This window comes from Apium graveolens, chromosome 3 (assembly GCF_009905375.1).
Source record: "Apium graveolens cultivar Ventura chromosome 3, ASM990537v1, whole genome shotgun sequence".
NCBI classification, from domain to species: Eukaryota; Viridiplantae; Streptophyta; class Magnoliopsida; order Apiales; family Apiaceae; genus Apium; species Apium graveolens.
The window spans coordinates 176,850,848-176,875,013 of record NC_133649.1 but is presented as its reverse complement, the minus strand read 5'-3'; the positions used below and the strand labels follow the sequence as shown (position 1 = coordinate 176,875,013).

Genomic DNA, 24,166 nt, shown 5'->3' with positions numbered 1-24,166 from the left:
TGTCACCCTCCCTCCTTTGTCCTCTTCCTATTGGTTTGATGACATCATCCCCACTAATCCCTTTGATTAGCTTCTAATTGTTTGCCTAATGACCGCTGATCTGTTATACGGTTTGCTTAACTTTCGCTTTCGTTTATCGTTTGAGGGATCATACCCGGGATCTTATTACTTGGGTTTCCTTAACCTTTCTCAATACATTCTAATCCTTTTATGATCCTCTCTTATAATCCTTTTATTTAAATCCTTTTTATCCTGTTACCTTATACTCAATTCTTTCCGTATCTAGTGGATTTCCGGGAAAAATCAAAGTGTTCGGAATTGGATTCTGACGATCTTTACATACACTTATATACCACATAGAGTACTAATAATATCCCAGAAGATCAATAACAGAACCCCTACATAGTGTGGCATGAAAAGTTTTCTCATTCAGTATATTCTGCAAAATCACTATTCATAAGGGTTTCAAAAATTTCCAAAAATTGGGGTTATTACAGTTGCCCTTGTCACAAGGCTGGCTGATACTCAACAGATTATGCTTGAGTCCATCCACTTGGAAAACTTCTTCAATGATGACATTGTCTTTAGAAATGAAGCCATATCCCACAGTATAACCCTTGCTGTCATCTCCAAAAGTAATACTTGGGCCATCTATGTGCCTTGAACACCCACTATCCAAATACCAAAGATTTTTTCTAGTTTTCCTGCACACAACAAAATCAAATGAAGTTTATTTTCGTACCCAAGTTTCCTTGGGTCTTGCTTTGTTAGCCTTTTTCTTATGTTTCTTAGGTTTGTCCTCATTTTACTTAGGTATTTGAGATTCATCGTTAATCATTTGAGTAGAACCTTTAAAACCATTCATCATTACAGAATTATCATACACATGTTGGTTAACAGGGAAAAGCATATTTTGAGCAAGCATGTTATTCCAGTAAGGCATACTAAATGGCATTTGTGGCCTACTAAATGCAACATAGTAAGGATTTTGTTAAAATGGCATATTAGCAAATTGTGCATTCAAATTATGTGCATGCATAACATTCATAAGCATTGTAGGCATGTTAGGAAATGAAGAAGGTGCAGACATGGGTGTAGGCATAGCAAGTTTGCAATTAACAGACAAATGATTAACACTACCACACTTCACACAGGTTTTTCTAGGTGCATATTTATCAGGTGTGTAGTTGGTATGTTTGTTAATTCCTACTTTCCCATTGCTATTGTTTTTCCTTTTAGATTCTGCTTGAACCTCAATTTTGTCCAATATGTCATTCGATTGCTTGATTGATAGATGCCCTATATTGACTCTTTTGTTCTTTTTTACTTGACTAGTTTCTCCTAGAACAAAGTTCTTGAAAACTGATCCATATTTCTCATTTAACTTAGCTAGCTAGGATTTACTAATTGGCTTTCTTTCACTCAACGGATGTGGTTCCTTAACTTTCGATAGATAATTCTTTTGATCATTCGATGGATAATCTTCATTATCCGTCGAATCCACATCAATTGAAAGTCCTTTGTCCAAGTTAGGATTCATTTTCTCCCTGCTCCTTTTCCAGGCTTCATCATATAAAGATTCTATACCTTGAACTTTAGTAATTTGAGCATGGACATCTCTAGTAGATTTACATGACTTAATTACTTCATGTTCTAGTTCAAGTTGCTTTCTTAAAATCTCCTCTTTCTTTAAAGATTCAGTCAGTTCGTCTTTAGAAATCTTGCACTCCATCTTCAGTTTCTCAAACTCAACAAATTGAGTTTATAACACATTGTTTCTTTCACTCAAAAAAAATTATTCTCTTTAATTTTAGTGTTTTCTTTGGTGAGTGTTTTGAGAGTAACACGCGGATGATATAATTCGGTGGACATGTCATTTACAGCATCATTACATTCAGCTTTAGATAAATGTGCTAGATTAGTAGTAATTACCTGATTACTTGATGAATTAACCTCTGTTTCATCTGATTTGGACATAGGTACTAGATTGACATAGCTTGTATCCTCATCCTCCTATAAACATCAGCAGCCCAGTCATTTTCCTGAGTTCGAAAGGCCCTTTCCTTCTGTTTGAGCAACTCAAAGTATTTCTTTTTGTAATCAACATGCTCAAACTTGTTTCTATCAGAATCAGGTTTTCTGCACTAATTTGCAAAATGACCATTCAAGCCACACTTGAAACATTTAAATTTTGAATTGTCAACCATGTTTCCGTTTAATTTGGATGCTCCAATATTCATCCTGAATTTGAGCTTGGAAAACCTTCTGGATAGAAAAGCCAGATGCTCATTTATGTCATCCATATCATCTTGAATAAGATGGTCTTTATGTTCAGCTACTAGCCCTTTTCCTTTGCCTTCATAAACTCTAGGGTTTGGTACAGATTCCACAACTTCTACCTTTATCTCTCTCTCTCTCTCTCTCTCTCTCTCTATCTCTCTCTCTCTCTAGCTCAACAACCAATGCAATGGATCCTCCATTCTTCCTTCCTTTCTTCAGCTTCTCATCTTGCTCTATTTCAAGCTCATAGGTCTTTAGAATCCCGTATAGTCTGTCCAAGGTAAATTCCTTGTAATCTTGAGAGTTTTTTAGTGAGACTATCATAGGCTTCCATTCCTTTGGTAGAGATCTAAGGAACTTGAGGTTTGAGTCTTTTTTCTGATAGACTCTTCCATGCAGCTTTAGAGCATTTAGTAGTTTTTGAAACCTACTAAAAACGTCAATGAGTGACTCATTTTATTCATTATGAAAATGCTCATATTGTTGAATCGAGAGTTGCATTTTATTTCCCTTACTTGCTTAGTTCCATCACATATAACTTGAATTGGATCCCAGACATCTTTAGAAGTTTTGCAATTGATGATGTTGTCAAACATGTCACCATTAACACCATTAAACAAAATGTTCATGGCCTTATTATCCTTATGAACTTGCTCAATATATGGATCAGACCATTCTACTCTAGGATTAGGGATAGATGGCTCATTTCCTGTGGCAGCTCTCATAGGGACATGAGGACCTTCCTCAATACAGTCCACATATTCTTCATCTTGAGAGAGGAGATGCAGGTACATTTTCACTTTCCAGTGGTGATAGTTGTCTTTATCCAGAAATGGAATTTTTACTCCAACATCTTTTCTCCTCATCTTGTTAGTTGTTTGATATTTAAACTCTTTGTTCTTCAAGAGCTTGCTCTGATTCCAATTGTTATTCCCAAACAATCTAACAAAGAATTACAGAAGGGGGGTTGAATGTAATTCTGGCTACTTTTTGAATTTTAAGAACTGTTCTACTTTGAATATATATAACTGTTTTTGATTTAGCTAAAATGCGGAATGAAAATATTAAAGAAATCAAACACAAAGTAATTAAATACAAGTATTTAAAAACTTTCTGGTGGATTGAACTTTTCCACCAGATAAATATATAAATTTAAGAACTCTTTGATACAATGATTGTACACAGCTGCTTACAAGTAGAACAACAAAACTACAGAGAAATTCTTTACAGATTTTGCTTTATATATTTCTCTAGTTAAATGCTCATCAACTTCTTTTCTTTCTACTTGCTACCCTTGGTTTATACATTACCAATGTACATGATAAAAAGACAAATTAATAAGATAAAATGATTTTTAGTCTAATTACATTCTTCTTCATTTCTCCATCTAGCATATTTGAATATCTTCAAGTTAGCATGGAAATGAAAATGCTTCCTTGTTCTCTAAAACCTGTAAATAGGCTGTCACATTCCATTTGCATCTAATCAACCCATGTGACTGTCAAGTCACTATCAACTGTAATTTGAATTAGAACATCTGTTGAAAGTTCATTGGATCATCCGTTGAAACTATGTTGAATCATCCGTCAAAGATTCATTAGATCATCCGTTGAATGTGACTTGAGTCATCCATCAAAACCTTGTAGAATCATCCGTTAAAAGTCTTCCATAGCAGAACTATATTTCACTTATGCAAAATTACAATGCATTTAATATTGATGATTAACCAACCTATTTTGCATATCAAACTAGTAGTCAACATGACTTTGAATATCCAACAACTTCTAGATCTTTAAGGTATTGTAGAATGCAGAAATGTGTTACAAGACTTATTAATACATAAGCTACTCTCTCAACGAATGTTAAAGTGATCATCCTTTGAAAGCTACAAATTCACTAAATAAAATCTACTAAGGTGTTTTATTTAACTTATCATCAAGTACACAACATATTCCTAACAATCTCCCCCAATTTATGTCTACTGGAATTGTAGGCATAAATTAAGAGAAACTTGATGATAACAAAACACCTTTTTAATACAGACTAATTTATAGTAGATAAAGTTAACAAGTGCTGCAATTTATCGAAAATCATACAGAGGAAGGTTTATAGAGAATCTCACAAGCCATTTTCAAGGTGCTCATCTAGACTGAGCAAATTTAATTATTTCCTTGATTGTATGACCTTCTTTCCCAATTTCTCATTATTCTCTTCAATCTGGTTTTGAAGTTGCCTGTAGAATTCAGATTCATCTTCATTTGTCTGATCCAGCATTTCTTGCATCTTCAAGAGAGTTTCATTGCTTGAAATTTTTAGTTGATCTTCCAATCTGAAGAATCTTCTGGTGCACTTCTAATCCTAAATTGCATCAACCGGTATGGCCTAAAATGCACTTTATTTACTAGTGTATGGAATTGATAAGACTCTTGGGAGAGCATTTGGGCCTTTCCAGCTATTCCTTATCTTTTCAATTTTGTTCTTCTTTATTGAGGAGAATATCTTCACTAAGGTAGAATAGCCTTCGTTGAGAGTTCTGTAAAGAGGCCAAGTTAGCTCATTTCCACCCTCATACCTAAAGACCAATCCCTCTGAAAGATGCTTGTGAGCATCAATAGATCTTACTTTTTTTAGCTCATCCAGATAGAGATTTAGTTCTGAAAATTCCTTAATGTCACAGATGAAGAGTTAATCACCCTTGTTGATAGTTGGTTTGGGTTTGGGTTTGGCTAAGGCTTTGGATTGAAGTTTGACAGGCTTGGCCTTTTTATTGCTCTTGACTTTGTTTTCCTTGGTTTGGTTTGGATTGGGATGTTTAGATCAGGGAGTGGCAGGCTTTCCCAATCTCCTTGGGAGTTATGGGTTCACCATGGAAGTTTGTGTCAGTATAAACCTTGAATTCAGCCTGCTCCTTTGTGGGCATGGCTGGTTGACTTGAAGTGGTAGATTGGGTTGGCATATACTCTTCCTTGTCTTCATCAAAATCCAGCTTCCTCTTTGGTATGAATTCCAGTCTTGGTTTCTTTGTCTGCTTTGGTTCTTCCTGCTTTTCTTCATTCAGAGACACATCTATCATAGCAGGCATTTCAGATTATGTGGTTCCAGGATTCTTAGCTTGGTTCCTGGCATCTAAGGCAGCTTGCCTTTGTTATTGTTTGAGCCTTACCTTTTCTTCTTTCTTAGCTTCTGCAAACTATGGATGTCCAGCCATCACACAGATCAATTTGCCATTCCTATAGATTTTAGCAATTTTCTTCTTCAAGACTGAGTCTCTGGGATCTTTGAAATAAGCAATATATTGTCCAAGTGGCTTCTTTTCATCAGGCTTGGGAGTTTCATAGACTAGGTCCAAAGAGGAAGCTAGAGCTTCAGGATTTACCTCCAGAACCTCAGTACATGTGGAGTGTTGTGGTGATCCTGCAGTGAATAGATTTTCATGAATGGACTGTTGTGCTACTACATCTTCAGCAACAATAGGGAGAATAACAAGTGATGAAATAGTAGAGTGAGTGGACTACTGTTAAGTGGAATTTATATCCATTTAGAATGCTTTATAAAGGCTCGAATTGGTGTTTTGTACTCAAGTTATTTGTGTATTTGATGTGTTTTTGTAGTGTTTTATATTCCAGGGCATAGATGAAGGAAGGAGGAGATTTAACATTGCTTTGGTGCTAAATTGTTGTTAAGAAGGTGCCTCGGATGATTGCTTGTTTATCACCATAAAACACCAACAAATAAAATAGAAGTCAGAATTTTTTTCAGAAGCTTAACGCGCCCGCGCTGTGTTAGCGTGCGCCCGTGATTTGTTAGCGTGTGCCCGCGCAGTTTAGACAGAAGTACAGCGCGCCTGCACTGGATAGCGCACGGCCGCGCTAGGTCAATTATGCAGTTTCCTGATTCTTATATGATTTTGAGTGTTGGAGGCCCAGGATGATTCTACAGCCTATATAAAGCCTAAATAAGATGTTTTAAAGGACGTGATGCACAAGAGAGACATAGCAAGGAGCAAGGAGAAGATGTAAGAAAACCGTATAAGACAATTCAATGAAAACGAAGAGGATCTAGTTTATTCTTGTGATTCTTTGTTTAAGTTCTAATCTTGGATGCTAGTTTTCTTATTTGTTGAACCTTATACTCTTGTGATCGCACTCTTGTTTATTATTCAGTTTTATAAAGACCTATTTTATTTGCTTTCATCAGAACCCACGGTGATGATGAGTTCGGTTATGAACTAATCGTTATCGTGGGGTTCCAGCGGATTTACTTATGGATTTCAATAGTTAATATATTTCGATATCTAGTGTGAGGTGATTGTATGATATCTTAGTATTGGTTGTGCTTATTCTTCTTATGAGCGTCACGAACTTATAAGATAGCATGTTAATCTCTTTTGAAGCGAAAATGAATATAGGGGTTTAGAAATTGCCATGCTAGCATAGGTTCATGTATTTTTTATGCATGATTCGTAGGTAATTTTAACCATTTTACTTGCCCTATGTAATCACGATGGATAACTTACGCATTAAACCTTTATGTTATCTAATTCTTTAGATATATAGGGTCTCAACATAATTGGTGTATATTCAGCTTCTATCTCTTTTGTGGATGTCTGGTAGTAGGGTACTCGTGCAATGAAAGTTGGCGTTTACTAGTTTTGTGGTAGATTAGTTGTCATCACCATTGCATTCTAAGGTTAAGAACAATAATGTTGAATAAAGTAGTAATGAAGTTAGAATCCCATGTTTGTCTCATATAAGTAATTCAACCTCAATTCTTTTAGTTAAAGTTAGTTAGTATAATCTCTTAGTTACAAATAACCCAATTTGTTATTTGTCTTAGCATTAAACGATAGCCATATCATTATTGCATAAGTGCATAAATTAAAGTTAACCTAAACCAGTCTCTGTGGGAATGGACTAGAAATAATTCTATATTACTTGCGAACGCGTATACTTGCGTGTAAATTTAGCATATGTTTTCATCCTAACAAGTTTTTGGCGCCGCCGCCGGGGACTCGGTGTTAATTTTTAGTTTATGTGCTTGACATCATTGGTCGTTAAAGTTCAATAACTCAGATATTTTACTTACTTGTTTGCTTGTTGCTTTTTCAGGCACTCTAGAGAGCGTGTATGCTCACGCGTTCTCAATCTCGTAAGAGAACACTGGATAAAGCGAAGGAAGTAGTTGAAGAAGTTCTTGTTGAGGAGAAAGTAGAAGAAGAAGTCTTAGTTGAGAAAGTTGCAGAAGAAGCGATCGTTGCAATGGGAGAACCAGTAGCAAATCCGAAAGCTTTGATGGATTACTCTCAACCGAAGATCAATGATATTCAGTCTAGCATTATCAGACCAGCCATCGCGGATAACACTTTTAAAATCAAAGCTAGCACGATTCATATGGTGCATAACTCAGTCCAGTTTGGAGGTTCTCCAACGGAAGATCCTAACATGCACATTAGATATTTCATCGAGATCTGCAACCTTTCAAATTCAACAATGTTTCTGAAGATGCTGTTAAACTGAGGCTTTTTCCATTCTCTCTGAGGGATAAAGCTAAGTGTTGGTTGCATTCTCTACCACCAGGCTTTATTACTACTTGGGAAGATTTTTCTCAAAAGTTTCTTACTAAATTCTTTCCTATGGAAAATATAGCTGCAATCAGAAACGCTCTTACTCAATTTGCACAACAATCAGGAGAGTCTTTATGTGAAGCTTGAGATCGTTATAAGGAGATGCTTAGAACGTGTCCTCATCACGGGATTCTTGATTGGATGATTATCAACTACTTTTATAATGGCTTGGGAGCACAGTCTAGATGCATGCTTGATGCAGCATCATGTGGAGCCTTATAGACTCAGAGCTACGATGAAGCTTATGAGTTGATTGAACTGATGGCTACTAATAAATAGCAGAACCCTTCTCAGAGATTACCTCAAGGCAAGGTAGCAGGAATTCTGGAGGTAGATGCAACTACTGCTATAGCTGCTCAGCTTAAGGCTTTAACGATGAAGGTGGTTTTTTTGGCTAATTATGGGGTTAATCAGATTAGTAGTGTTTGTGAGCTTTGTGCTGGTTTGCATGATACAGAGCAGTGTGCTATTTCCAGTGAATCAGCTAGGTTCGTGAGCAACTTTCAGAGGTCACAACAACCAGTTCCAGCCACCTATCATCCCAACAACCGCAATCATCCTAACTTCAACTGGAGTAACACTCAGAATGTGGTTCAACAGCCTTATCAACAGTATGCAGTAAAGCAATTCAAACCTCCTGGTTTTCAGCAACCGCAATATGCACCAAGACAACAACTCCAACTTCAACAATCTAATGAAAAATCTGAATTGGAGGAGTTGAGGCTCATGTGCAAGAGCCAAGCGGTTTCTATCAAGACCTCAGAGAATCAAATTGGGCAGATTACCAATGCCTTGCTGAATAGACAACCTGGTACATTACCAAGTGACACGGAAGTTCCATGCAAGAAGGAAGTGAAAGAGAAGGTTAAGGAAATTACATTAAGGTCTGGGAAGGTTGCAAATCCTGAAAAATCTCAAGTTTTGGAAGACGAATGTGTGGCTAAAAAAGATGTGCAGAAGGAAGCAGAAGTGGAACCAAGGAAGAGAACTGTGGAACACACTCCTCGTGAGGGTAATACAGGGGAGAAACGGGTCTATCCTCCACCTCCTTTTTCTAAGAGGCAAAAGTTGGATAAGCAGTTTGCTAAGTTTCTAGAGGTGTTCGAGAAACTTCATATCAACATACCTTTCGCTGAAGCTCTTGAACAGATGCCAAGCTATGCGAAGTTTATGAAAGGTATTCTCTCTAGGAAAGTGAAGCTCGATGACTTAATGACCTTTTCTCTCATGGAGGAATGCAACAGAAGTTGCTTCCGAAGCTTAAAGATTCTGAAAGCTTCACTATTCCTTGCACCATCAAAAACTTGTCGTTCGATAAGTGTTTATGTGATTTGGGAGCTAGCATGAATATGATGCATTTTTCTGTCTTCAAGAAGTTGGATTTACTCAATCCAAAGCCTACATATATGTCCTTGTAGTTGGCCGATCGCTCTATTACATATCCACGAGGCATTGTGGAGGATGTCTTGGTCAAGGTGGACAAACTCATCTTTCCTGCTGACTTTATAATTCTTGATTTGGAGGAGGATAAAAATATTCCCATAATCTTGGGAAGACCATTCTTGGCTACTGGCTGAACCTTGATTGATATGTAGAAGGGTGAGCTCACTATGCGAGTACTGGATCAGGATGTGAATTTTAATGTTTTCAATGCCATGAAATTCCCTACTGATAATGAGGAGTGCTTAAAAGTAGAATTTGTCAATTATGTGGTTACTTCAGAACTTGATCAATTGCTAAGGTCTGATGTCTTAGAGAAAGCCTTGTTGGGAAATTCGGATAGTGAAGATGATGAAGGTGATGAGCAGTTGCAGTATTTAAATGCTTCTCCTTGGAAGAGAAGGTTGGATATGCCTTTTGAATCTCTTAGAATGTTAGAACTCAAAAATGTTGAGAGGCGTCTCAAGCCATCTATTGAGGAAGCTCCTACACTCGAGCTTAAATAATTGCCTGAACACTTAAGGTATGTTTTTTGAGGTGATGCATCTACTTTGCCTGTTATTGTTGCATCTGACCTTTCAGGTAGTGATGAGGAAAATCTCTTGAGAATTCTGAGAGAATTCAAATCGGAAATTGGATGGACTATAGCAGATATCAAGGGAATCAGTCTTTTTTATTGCATGCATAAAATTCTGCTAGAGAAAGAAAGCAAGCCGAATGTTGAGCAATAGAGAAGGCTTAATTCGATCATGAAGGAGTTTGTGAAGAAGGAAATTCTCAATTGGCTAGATGCATGGATCATCTATCCTATTTCTGACAGTTCTTGGGTGCGCCTAGTCAGTCTGTGCCGAAGAAAGGAGGCATCACCATGGTGGCTAATGAGAAGAATAAGCTCATTCCTGCTCGAACAGTCACTGGGTGGAGAGTTTTCATGGATTATAGGAAACTGAACAAGGCCACGAGGAAGGATCACTTCCCTCTTCCTCTTATTGATCAGATACTTGACAGGTTGGCTGGGCATGAATACTATTATCTTCTGGATGGCTATTCGGGTTATAATCAGATTTGCATCGCTCCAAAAGATCAGGAAAAGACTACCTTTACGTGTTCGTTTGGTACTTTTACATTTAAAAGATTTTCTTTTGGGTTGTGTGGTGCACCTGCCATATTTCAGAGATGTATGATGGCCATTTTCTCTGACATGATTGGTCAGAATGTGGAGGTGTTCATGGATGATTTTTTATGTTTGGGGATTCTTTCGACGAGTGCTTGCAAAATTATGGCACAGTTCTTAAAAGGGGTGTTGAGACCAATCTGGTTCTCAACTGGGAGAAATGTCACTTTATGGTGTAACAGGGCATCATTCTTGGGCACAAGGTCTCTAGTAAGGGTCTTGAGGTGGAAAAAACCAAGGTGGAGGTCATTGAAAACCTTCGTCCACCAATTTCTGTCAAGGAGATTCACAGTTTTCTTGGTCATGCGGGTTTTTATCGGCGGTTCATCAAGGACTTCTCTAAAATCTCTAAACCGTTATATAATCTGCTAGAGAAAGATGTCCCTTTCAAGTTTGATGATGAGTGTCGTGCTGCTTTTGAGAGCTTAAAGAAGAGTTTGATCACGACACCTGTCATAACTACACCTAATTTGAATGTGCCTTTTGAAATGATGTGCGATGTAAGTGACTATGTAGTTGGAGCAGTTCTTGGGCAAAGGAAGAACAATATATTTCATGTGGTCTACTATGCTAGTAAGACCCTTAATGGTTCCCAACTAAACTATACTACTACTAAGAAGGAACTCTTAGCCATTATCTACGGTTTTGAGAAGTTTCGATCTTATTTGCTTGGGACGAAGGTGACAGTTTTCACTAAACACACTGTGATTCGATATCCCGTCTTGAAGAAGGACTCGAAGCCTAGATTCGCTGGGTTCTTTTACTTCAGGAGTTTCAGTTAGAGATCAAGGATAGGAAATGTATTGAGAATCAAGTTGCTGATAATTTATCTCGGTTATAAGATCCAAGTTCAGCTTCACATGATAAGACATTTATAAATGAGTTTTTTCCCGATGAGTAATTGTTTGGGGTACAAGAAGAGGACCGTGGTTCGCAGATATTTTGAACTACCTTGTGAGCAACGTTATGCCTCCAGACTTGTCTTCTGCTCAAAGGAAGAAGTTTCTTCATGAGGTGAAGTGGTACATGTGGGATAAGCCATTTTTGTTTCGGCAAGGAGCTGACCAAATCATCCGGAGATGTATTCCGTACAACGAGACAGAGGGTATCTTGTGAGACTGTCATTCGACTATTTATGGAGGCCACTATGGTGGAGAAAAGACAGCAGCTCGTATCCTTCAGGCAGGATTCTTCTGGACTATATTGTTTAAGGGTGCACATCAGTTCATTTTGAAGTGTGATCGATGCCAACATGTTGGAAATAAATCAAAGAAGAATGAGATTCCTCTTAATGTGCTTCTCGAGGTTGAGGTCTTCGATGTTTGGGGAATTGACTTTATCGGGCCATTTGTCTCATCTTGCATTAATCAGTATATCTTGTTGGCGGTCAATTATGATGTGAAGATAGTGCTTAATTTTCTTCAAAAGTGGATATTCACAAGATTTGGGACCCCAAGAGTCATAATCAGTGATGAGGGATCGCATTTCTGCAATCGTTAGTTCACTGTTATGATGCAGAGATATAATGTGAATCATCGCATTGCTACAGCCTACTATTCTCAGACTAATGGTCAAGCTGAGGTGTTTAATATAGAGATCAAGCGTATTTTAGAGAAGGTTGTGTGTTTATCAAGTAAGGGCTGGTCTTTGAAGCTGGATGAAGTTGTTTGGGCATATCAAATGACATACAAGACTCCGCTAGGCATGTCTCCGTTTCAGCTGGTTTATGGAGAAGGATGTCATTTTCCTGTGGAGCTAGAGCGTAAAGCATATTGGACTTTGAAGAAATTGAACCTTGATATGGATGCAGCTGGTATGAAAATGATGCTTCAATTGAATGAACTCGATGAGTTTCGACTTCAAGCGTATGAGAACAATAAAATGTATAAGGAGAAAGTCAAGAGGTGGCACGATAGGGGTCTAGTGCTTAAATCATTTGTGCCGGGGCAACAAGTTCTTTTGTTTAACTCCCGTGTCCGTCTTTTTCCAGGAAAGTTAAAGTCGAAATGGTCAGGGCCGTTTGTTACCAAAACTGTGTTTTCACATGGAGCAGTGGAGATTTTTGAGAACAATCCAGGCCAAACTGTGTATTCCCAGTACTATGGGAATACCGCAAACCGTGAGATGGTTAGTGCCATTTTATCGTCCACTTGATCTCGGAATTCTATGTCAAGCTAGCAACATAAACCAAGTGCTTCTTGGGAGGCAACCCAAGCTTGTTGTACATTAGTAGTTATGTAGAGAAGAGAAAAACGAAGAAAACACAAACAAATCAGAAAATAGGAAAAAACAGAGGATTTTTGACAGGAGCACGGCGCGCCCGCGCTGGGAAGCGGGGCGGCTGCGCTGAAAACTCCAGTAACTGTGTGCGGTCGCGCTGGCTTGAGGGGCGGCGGTGCTGGAATTCCAGAAACACGGCGCACCCGTGCTACCAGGCAAGGCGGCCACGCTGACACCCTGGACCCGAGAAAAAGACATAAAATTCAAAAAACCAAAAGATTTCAGCACAAGTTTCCCTCTTTCCCTTTATACTCAAATTTTACTCTCCAATCACCCCATTACTCCCACTATTCCATATTCAATTCCCACTTCTATTCCAAAACTAATTATCAATCCCTATATATACATAAACTTATACACAATCATCTCCACAATACTTTTCAATTTTCAAACCTCAATCTCTCTTAAACACTTCTCTTTTCTCAAATTATTTAAAACCAATGGCACCCAAGAGAGCAAGGACTCAAGTTAGTAGCAGCACCACTGATTCTTCAAGTGTTGGGGATGTGAGGCCTAGGTTTGCTACTCCGGAGGTTGAAGCGGAGTATACGAGGCTGCTATCGAAGCCCATAGCGAAGGAGAGGGGTTTTCTACCAATGGGGACAGGTGGTAAGCTTTTGGAGATGATTCTGGAGATGGGTTGGGTTGCTTTTTGTGAGGCACCCCCTGCTGTGCCCATGAGTGTAGTTCGCGAGTTTTATGCGAATGCGAAGGTGGATAAGAACGGGCACTTGGTGGTTTGGGGGTTGACAGTGGATTATACGCCAAAGGCTATTCGTCTGATGATTAACCAACCCGAGAGACAACCAGCTCAGGATGATTGGGTGATGAAGACCGGGGAGGATTTTGACTTGGACATGATTGTGGCTACGCTGTGTGTCCCAAACACTCACAGAGAGTTCAAGAAGGGCTCGAATGAGTATGCCACTTTCCCTACCTCTTGCATGAACAGGTTCTCTCGTGCATGAAACTCTTTTATCTGTGCGAATGCCAAGTTGTTGTGGGGGATATTGCTGGGCGACTATGTGGATCTTGGCTACATTATTTATCAGGGTATTTTAAGGTTTCTGCGTGGGAGCACTACATGTTGTATTCTGTATGCGTCGATTGTGATGAAGCTGTGTGTTGCAGTTAGAGTTCATTGGCCTGCACATGAGCAGTTGCAGTTGCCTAGTGCCCCTATTGACAGTTCGACGATCGGAGTGATACATGAGTGGTTTGGGGGAAGGGTGATAAGAAGGGGCTTGGCTACACTTATGATCACTTGTCGGGTAGTCAGCCAGCCGATCATACTTATGCTGGTGGTTCTTCTCAGGCACGCAGAGTGGCATGGGGATAACAGATGAGCGAGGCCGGTCCTTCGCAACAGCTTCAACAGTAGGATATAGAGGATAGTGCTGGTTTGGGTTCAGCGCAGTATAGGCGCTTGATGAGGCGGATTGATGCGATGCATAACATCCATAGCAGGTTTGCACAGGACTTTACCCAGGCGTTGGGGACTGCTTTCAGAGTCACAGGAGTTGACATTCAGTGGCCAGTTTTTGGTGAGGATGCTGTGTACCCGCCTCCTGACACTCCACCTGCGGAGGGTGATGATCCTGATTCCGAGTAGGTATGCCTTTATTCCTTACTATTACCTTCACTGAGGATAGTGAAAATTTTAAGTTTGGGGGTGGTAGTTAAGGAATATGTTTGTGTGAGTCCATTTAGTTGCATATTCATGATAGTTTAGTTCATATAGTTGCATATTGTTCATGTATTTTTTTTATTATTTATTATTTTGCATGTTAGTATGTTGCATATAGTTGCATGTGCATTTTATCATGATCCCTTAAGTTTACTTTTTTCAATTGATTTATGATATTGATGCAAGTGTAGTGATTTCGTATAGAGGGATGTTAAGTCTTAACGAGTTGATTTGCATGCTAGAAGCAATAAAAATTTCACTAAGTCTTATAGGTTGCTTGAGTGCTAGATCATGATCATGGTTTGTTTGTTTGTCGAGGTTTAATCACTTATTTATGTCTTGAATTTAGGATATTCTCTTAATGGTAAAATAACATAGATTTTTAAAAATTGGAGAAAAACATTGGATTTCATTGCTAGTTTTTGTGGCTAGGTGTCAAATGGCTAGTAGCCATCTCATTTTATATGAGTAGTCTAGGGTTGAGCGAGATGGAGTGTAATAACTCGAATTTTTGAGACCTTGTAAAATGTTTAATGAATAGTAACCCTGACGGACGAAAAAACTTTTGAGCCCCCACTATGTAGTGCATGAGAAAAGGGGTTTCGGAGTTGATATTATAATTATATTTACCAAATGAGTGTATGTAAATGCGATTAGTTTTCGAAGAAAATGAACTTTGAAAAATGACCGTATTTTACGACTCGTCGAGGATTACGGGAATCAAAATATAATTACAAGATTAAAACCCTACGGATTTATATTCAAGTATGATAATTCAAAATATAAGGAATAAATACGAAAGAAATTACGTCGCGAATCATTTACGAGTAAGTATTACGAAAACGCTAAAGCGACCGAGCGAACGCGTAAACGATTAAATAAATGTAAAGCACTAACTAACCATGGTTACTTTATCAAATAGTGATCTAAGCTTAGGATGATCAAGCAAGCTAGCCAAATAGTGTGCTAAGGAAGCTAACACATGTAGTTTAGCTTGTAAGCTAGCAAGCTACTTGGATTTGTCCCCAAGATTTGCAACAAGGAATAAACCTATAATGCTATACTAGGAAGAATAAAAATCAAGGGAAATATATCACCACCCCATTTCCTAGAAGCAACCAAGAGAAGCAAGCATAACCCCCCACCCCTTCATTCTTACATTCGGCTTTTCAAGAAGGAAAGGAGGAATTCAAATTCAAATCTCAAAATCTATCCATGGTAAAATCATACCATTAATTCTCAAGCTTCCTAACAATCAAACTAAGGTAAGAAAATTCTTTCATATCTTTTTATCAAAGTTTGATGGGTGAAATAAAATCAAGAAAGTTACTAGTGAATAGTATGAATAGTAACTCCTCTTTGGTTTCTTGATTTCCATGATGGTTTTAGGTTCCAAAAATCATACCAAGCACTTCCAAGACTCCAACATCCTCAAGAACACATCTCAAGCTTTCAAAAAAGGTAAAATTCGTTGGCCCAACTTTATTTAAGATTCATTTTCAAGATCCATTTAGTATGTAGTTATAAACCTAGTTTTAGAAGTAGTAGTGATGAAATCTTGATATTTAGTTAAGTAGATTTGAGGTTGATTATTGTTGCATCAAGAACATGATGTTCTTGAGAGGAGTTTGTGTGTTGATGATGAAATGATGATTGTTGGTGGTTGTGTTAAGAGTTAGGGCGTAAACGAAACCCCGATCGTAAACGTAATTCCGTTAAAACCAAAAAATCGTACCTTTAAGTTTCTGCAGAAAGTCCCGGAGATGTAAACTGTAATTTCTTGAAAAATAACCCTTGTTTATGATATAAAATGTTATAAGGATCGTTTAGGAGCTTGAATCGCTTGATTCCAATTTACGGATCAAAAGTTATGGTCATTTTACTAAAAGTGATTTACGCGAAAAAACTGCTACGAATTACGAACTTTGAAAATATAAAGAGTGGACTTAAAAGTGTTCATAAATCACGAAATATTTACAGAGAGTAACATATTGAGTTTCCTAACTTCCAAAAAAATTTGAAGTAAAAATAATGAAGTTTCAGTTTTATAAAAATATCGGAGCCGAGGCCGCGCGATTAGAAAACGTAGAATCCATAAGCGGAGCCGACGACGAAAATGAAAATGAATCTAAGATACTTAGAAAAATAAAGCGACCATGATGTGAATAATGACTTAAAGGAATAATAAGGGTAATACAAGTTGAGAGGGTGCATAATAAGTAGCACATGAGTACGAGTCGCTGTAAATTAGAACATGACCTAACGAAGCGAATTGTGTTTATGGTTATAGATTTCCGAGCGGAACCTAGAGCATCCTCCACCTCGAGATACCCAGGCAAGTTTACGAACCCAACTCTATTTTACTGTTATGTTGTGAAAGGATTGTTTTACTTTCATTTCATAAATACCATGCTTGCCCTGATATGTAGTTGTTGAATTTTCGCATAATGTAGCGATGTTGTACGATAAGTATATATCGTAAAATATTTAATTCCGCTTTAAGCGTGACGTATGATTATAAGACCGAGAGTCGGTCGGGATTTTAAGATGAAAACCCAGGATTCATTCCGGTGATATTATAGGACGATTACAAGTCCACAATAGTACGTATTAAAGGGACTTAACGTCCACTTATGAAACATTAAAAATACCTCGAAATTTTATTACAACGATTTACCAACGATTATATTACCTCAACTATATTTTATTGTTCGAATAATATATACTTTATACCTATTCCTTTATTACAGGGAGAAGTATACTCCAACGATCATGTATTTCAAACCCGATTCTACATGAAAGATTATTAACTACGTAGACATAAACTAGTTGTGGAATATTATTTTAAATATTCTTTTAGAGAGTAAACTCATTCGAGGTTTATTTATTTATCAATTATTATTTAATTAATTATTACTCATAAAGGGTTTATTATTAATTTAAAAATCATAGATCCTGATTTAAAATATACTTTCTGATTTCGGAACATCATTCGAAGAATTTCAGATCGTCGGTGAATATTATCCCGACTTATTTAATATTTTGAATATAGTTTCAATGAGAAACTTTTCCCCCTTATTTAATTATCCGTTGACAACGGTCAACTCACATCCTTAGTACTTCCTCCAAAAATCTCGGAAGTACGTATGTACATATATACACTTATATCTTAGTGAGATAAGTTGTTTCTATCAACAAGCAAAACGCTTGGGGAACTTCGATGTGGTTCGAGTTCTCGAGATTGATAGAATTCTTTTAAAGGACAAGGGAGGGGTAGACTCTGGTACTATGTGTGCTAGATGGACTACCAAAGGTACCGCAGGCGAAGGTACTCTGTGTACTCAGGAACTTGTGAAGTATGTGTATACCCAAAAATGGGACACGTAGCCCGAATGCGGCAAGGGTGATAACCGGGATACGAAGGTGTCGTCCTTCTACTAGTAGAAAAGGTTACTATTATCGTATTATGACTGATCATCGTATACGGTGGCTCCAATGAGTGTCCTAATTTCTTCCAATTGGAATTGTGAGGCAATACCGTAACCCAAGCCTAGGTGCGGGGTTTCCTATTAAGGTATTCGCAGGATAATAAAATCCCCTAAAGAACCGTTTTCATAAGAAGGTGTGTATCACCAAGGGAAAACTATTTTCGTATAAAACATAATTATCATATATGATATTTTACTTAGGTTATCATACAGTCATTTTCATACTGTACATTATTATGTTGTGCATTATAGCTCACACTTGTTTTCTTAAATCGACACAACACAACAGTGAATCAAGATGCCTGCCATGAGAACCAAAGCTAGGAAACGGGTAGGAAATGGCCAGTTGTTCCGTAGACGGTTTGGTGCTGTACCACAGGTAGTTCGAATAAGCTGGATTAGTTTTCAGTTGTTTTTAGTTCGGCTTATTTATAAGTATGACTTATGTAAGGTAATAAACAAGAAGCGTATATTTGGCCGGCGGACCAGCCTTACTTAAAGGTTACTCCCCGATAAGACTTAATCATTTTGGGTTGTAATAATTATCACTTGATGGTTGAAATCACTCTAGTTATCAATGGTTCATTTCCAAGACAATAACATGTAAGTGTGTGTGTGTGTGATAAGTGTGGGGTCATGAAGCATGAGTATTTATATATTGTGGAGTAAGTTGTGTGGTTGTAGTAGTTTAGAAAGCTTGGTCTCCGAGAATCCTGACCCCGGATTTTTGGGCGCCACAAAAATGGTATCAGAGCCTTAGGTTATCAAATCTTGGAAACGATAAGACATAAAATACGTAGACATAGGAATAATAAAATAATCAATTAGAACTCAAGTCGAGTTCGTCATCGGGCTACACAGGTAGTCTTGACAGTTTTACCCTCAAGGGAATTCCGACTCTAAGTTAGTAACACCTTGCCTATTGTGTTAGGTACTAGTGAAGCCTATGAGGGAGGTTGACACTATTGATGATGTTATGATTCCTGAGCGTGATCCTACTCCCGATCTAGAGAACCCACCCATTGATGATTCAGACGATGACCCTACTGAGGATGTCCCAGAGGAGGAGACTGACCTTCCTGTCCCCATAGCTAATGGCGTTGAGATGACTCAGGGAGATGGCGTAGGTTGGAGGGATGTAGAGATGTACCCTCACCCGACTACTCGCTCTCCTACCCCACCCCCAGGAATTCAGAGCCCTATGCCCTATATTGATGATGATGAAGAGGAGGGGATACGTGCACAGATCTACGAGGCTAATGACATATCCTCTAGCGACCCAGATTCACCTCTACCACCCCCGACAACCATACATGTAGCTGTACACGACAGGATGGTGGCTCGGCTTAACACTGAGATTCCTGCGGCATCTGCTCGCATTGTGGAGTTATGCCAGGCACTGACAGCTGAGAGAGCCACCCGACTAGGATACCCAGGGGATTTCAGAGCTGCTTCCCCAGTCATAGCCCACAGAGAGATCGATGGGATCGAGCTCCGTACCAGGGATCAGATGAGGATGACAGCGATTGGAGGATACATCCCGGTGGTTGATGCAGAGCTGATGTTGGCAGGAGCGATGAGGAGGGTGCGTGACCTCACGCACAGTGACAGTGACTGAGGGACTAGTGACTAGATATGGATTTTGAAGAAGGCTAGGTAACTTGTCATCAATTTTGATAGGATAACTAGTAGTAGATAGCGTTCCTAGCCCGTTAGGGTACACGGCTTATATATTTTCATTCCAGTATTTAGGACAAGTAGTAATGTATTGTAATCAGGCATGTATGAACTCGGCTAGTTGTTTCATCCCCAAGATATAAGTGGGAGATCTTATGAATATATATCTAAGCAGTTATTAAGAAAATGATGTCCATATTATTGCACTTTATAAAAATCTGCTAGGTAATAAATGACATGCTTATATATGAATAAATTCTAAAATATTGCAACTGTGTTTACCAATTTTCATTATCAGAACAATTTCACCCCAGTAGAAGAGGAACCAGGGCACATCCCACTGAATTTGTTAACCAACAACGGAATGAACCTGACCCTATAATAAATGAAGAAAGTGAAGAGGATCTAGACTATAATGAATATGATGAGGAAGAATATGTAGAAGAATAGGCTGAGGATACCCATGAGGGAGGGAACCCCATAAATGAATTTATGGAACTGTTAAGAGCAAATCTGAACTAACAGCCTATTCCACCACAGCCACATGCTGCCCAACAGACTGCAGCTATTGCCTTTAGAGCCTTCAAATCTGTCAAACCCCCAGAGTTTCTAGGATCGGCCGACCCCGTTGAAGCACGGGCCTGGCTCAAAGAGATAGAAAAGTCCTTTGAGGTACTAGGTGTTGAGGAACGACACAAGACCATTTTTGCTTCTTACATGCTTGAAAGGAGAAGCTAACTACTGGTGGGAGTCCAAACGAAACCTAGAGACCGATGTTGTGATCCAATGGGATAGATTTACCCGACTGTTCTTAGACAAGTATTTCCCTAGGTTTATGGAGACCCAAATGGAGATTAAGTTTCTGGAGTTGAAACAGGATAAGATGACTGTAGCTGGATATGAGGCCAAATTTACTGAGTTGTCAAGATTTGTGCCTGAGTTTGTGAATACCGAAGAGAGGAAAGCATGAAGGTTTCAGCTTGGTCTGAAACAGTGGATATAGAACCGAGTGGCGATGTTAGATCTGATAGACTATGCCACCTTAGTGCAGAAAGCCTCGATTGTTGAAGCTGGCAGTGAGCAGAGTCTGAAGGAAAAGGAAAATAGGAAGAGAAAGATGGGAAGCCAGGGAATAGGAACTGGGAACAGGATCCTTCCAAGCAGGTTCGTCAGGGGAGCGGCGTCCCAACCTGCACGAGGCCCCGGATTCAGAAAGGCCCTGAGTGAGAGTGTTGGCCAGGGCGGCGGACAATCTAGGGCCAAATTTCATAGCCAACCCCGTGCCCCAATACCAGAGTGTCAAACTGATAAGTGGCATTTTATACCACTTAGAACGTCTTATAATAACTTGAATTGATGTCTTGAAATCAAGTATTTTGTGTATTTTATGCGTTTTTCTAGTGTTTGTACATTTCAGGGTATTACTTGCATTTGTGGGGAGATTTCATGAAGAATAAGCCTTAGTATGTGCTTGGCATTGCAAGTGGGAAGTTAGGAGCAGAATGCAGCGAAGAACGGGAGCAGAAAAATGAATTTTCCAGAAAGGTGCTGGGTGTCCGCTCAGCCTAGCTTAGAGGCCGCTCAGGAAGCTGGGCGCCCGCTCAGGATTGCTGAACGGCCGCTCAGGGGCGTAAATTTTAATTCTGATTTTTAGACTCCTGGTTCGGCTGGACTTCCAACTTCTGAGATAGCTGGGTTTTGTAGGGCTTCTATATAAGTAGTTTTCAGAGACATTTCACGTGTGTTGAATCGTGGTATTAATCAAGGAGAAAAGACATAAGGAAGAAGACCGTTTTAGCACATCGCAATGAAGAGGAAGCATATTTTCTTGTGATTCTTTTATTCGTTGTAACAATGGATGCTAGTTTTCTTTGCTTTGAACCTATTTACTCTTGTGACGTACTCTTGTTTAATATAAGTAGTTTTATTAATTATTCTCGTGTGTTATTATCATATTTTCATATGAAACCATGGTGACGATGAGTTCAATCATGGGCTAATCGTGATCATGGGGTTGTAATAGATTTACTATGGAATTCTTTAGTTAGTTGTTTAATTCCTTAGTGTGTGACGATTGTATGATATCTAGTATTGGTTGTGCTTATTCGTCTTATGTGCGTCACAAACATATAAGATAGGGTGTTAATCTCTTGTGAAGCGACGATGGATCTTGAGATTTAGAACTTGCCATGCTAGCATAGGTTCATGTATGTGTATGCATGATTATTGGGTAACTCTAACCGTTTTACTTGCCCTGTGTAATCATAAGGAATAACGTGTGCTTAAATCGTTATGTTTTCAAATTCTGTAGACATATAGGGTCTCAACATAATTGATGACTATGTTACTTATGTCTTAATTGTGGATGTTTGGTAGAATGGTATTAGTATAATGAAAGTTGGCTTTTATCAGTTTCATGTTTTTCGATGAATTTCATCACCGTTACATACTAAGGGTAATGACAATAACTATTGAAGGAAGTAGTAATGAAGTTATGATCTCATGTGTGTGTTTAATATTGTTAATTCAAGTGTCAATTAAGTGTTTAATTCTCGTAGTTAATTCTAGTTAATAATTAGTTAATCAATTCTACGTGTTATTGTCTTGACATTGAGAAGTAATCATACATTGGTGAGTGAGTGTTAATTAAGCATAATTAGCCTGAGTCTCTGTGGGAATAAACTAGAAAGTATTCTATATTACTTGCGAACGCATATACTTGCGTATATTATTAGCGCGTGTTTTCCGCCCTAACACAAACGTGTAAGAGAAGACACCTTGGAGTGTATACCCAGACAAGAGCCCCTCTGAAATGTTACCGGTGTGACCAAATCGGACACCTTGCCAACAACTGCACCCGACCCAATGTAACGTGTTTTCAATGTGGGAAGGTAGGACACATGAGAAAGGATTGCCCGACGTTCAAGGTCCCAGCCTCAGGGATGAGCAAAGCTGCCTCCAACCGACCCCCAGTTGCTAGGACCTTCAACATGACTGTTCAGGATGTTGTCCGAAACACTGACGTGATAGCAGGTACCCTTTTGTTAAGTTCCGAACATGCAAATGTCCTATTTGATTTTGGAGCAACCAAGTCATTTATATCTCAAGATTTTGCTAAAAAGTTAAAACTTAATGTCATACCCTTACGTGAGATATTACAAGTGGAAATAGCAAACAAAGAAATAATTCCTGTAAATCAAGTACACCCTAAGTGCAAGTTGAAAATAAAAGGGAAGGTCTTCGAGGTTGACCTAATCCCATTTACGTTAGGAGAATTCGATGTAATCTTAGGAATGGATTGGTTATCCAGTAACGGAGCACAAATAGATTGTGAACGGAAGTGGGTAAAGATAAGAGTGTAAAATAAAAAAGAAGTAGTATTTAAAGGTCAACGACAGAACCAGAAATTTCTGACCATGCTACAGGAAAAAAGATTGTTAAGGAATGGAAATGAGGCCTATTTGGCTTATGTGGTAGAGAACTTACCAGGATTGCCACATGGCCGGGAAATAGAGTTCGCTATAGAATTAGCACCAGGAACGGCGCCAGGAACGACACCAGTATCCAAGGCCCCATATAGGCTAGCCCCAGTTGAGATGAAGGAACTAGCTTCTCAACTGCACAAGTTATTAGATAATGGAATGATAAGACCCAGTGTGTTGCCATGGGGAGCGCCGGTACTGTTTGTAAAGAAAAAGGACGACAGTATGAGATTATGCATAGACTATCGAGAGCTGAATAAGCTGACTATTAAGAATAGGTACCCTCTTCCCAGGATTGATTACCTATTCGACCAATTCAAGGGAGTTGTACATTTTTCCAAAATAGATTTGAGAATAGGATATCACCAGTTGAAAATCAAACCGAAAGATATACCAAAGACTGCTTTCCGCACTAGGTATGGGCACTATGAGTTCTTAGTCATGTCGTTTGGGTTAACCAATGCACCCGCAGCCTTTATGGATTTGATGAACAGAGTGTTCAAAAAGTACCTGGATATATGTGTGATAGTTTTTATAAATGATATTCTGATCTACTCAAAGATAGAGCAAGAACATTCAGTACATTTGAGGATAGTCTTAGAAATCTTGAGGAATGAGAAATTGTATGCCAAGTTCTCGAAGTGCGAATTTTGGTTAAGAGAAGTTCAGTTTTTGGGACATGTGGTGAGTAGCAAAGGAGTTTTAGTTGACCCTGCCAAAATAGAGGCGGTATCCAATTGGGAAAGACCAACTACCCCAACAGAGGTTAAGAGTTTTGTGGGTTTAGCAGGATATTACAGAAGATTTGTGCAAGACTTTGCTAAGATAGCCGGTCCACTGACTAGACTTACCCGGAAAATAGAAAAGTTTGTATGGACAGAGAAATGTGAGGAGAGTTTTCAAGAGCTGAAAAGGATGCTGGTGTCAGCACCAGTGCTCGCTCTTCCCGATGGAAAAGGAGAATTTGTGATATACAGCGACGCATCGGTTAAAGGATTAGGATGTGTAGTAATGCAGCACGGCAACGTTATAGCA

General features: G+C 38.8%; 1 non-coding gene across 1 annotated transcript; it reads right to left on the bottom strand.

Moving 5' to 3' along the window:
• Positions 1-7,927: 7,927 nt before the first annotated feature.
• Positions 7,928-8,034, bottom strand: LOC141715405 (small nucleolar RNA R71). The gene has a single exon (XR_012572170.1). It is a non-coding gene; the product is annotated as a small nucleolar RNA R71 (small nucleolar RNA).
• Positions 8,035-24,166: the final 16,132 nt, after the last annotated feature.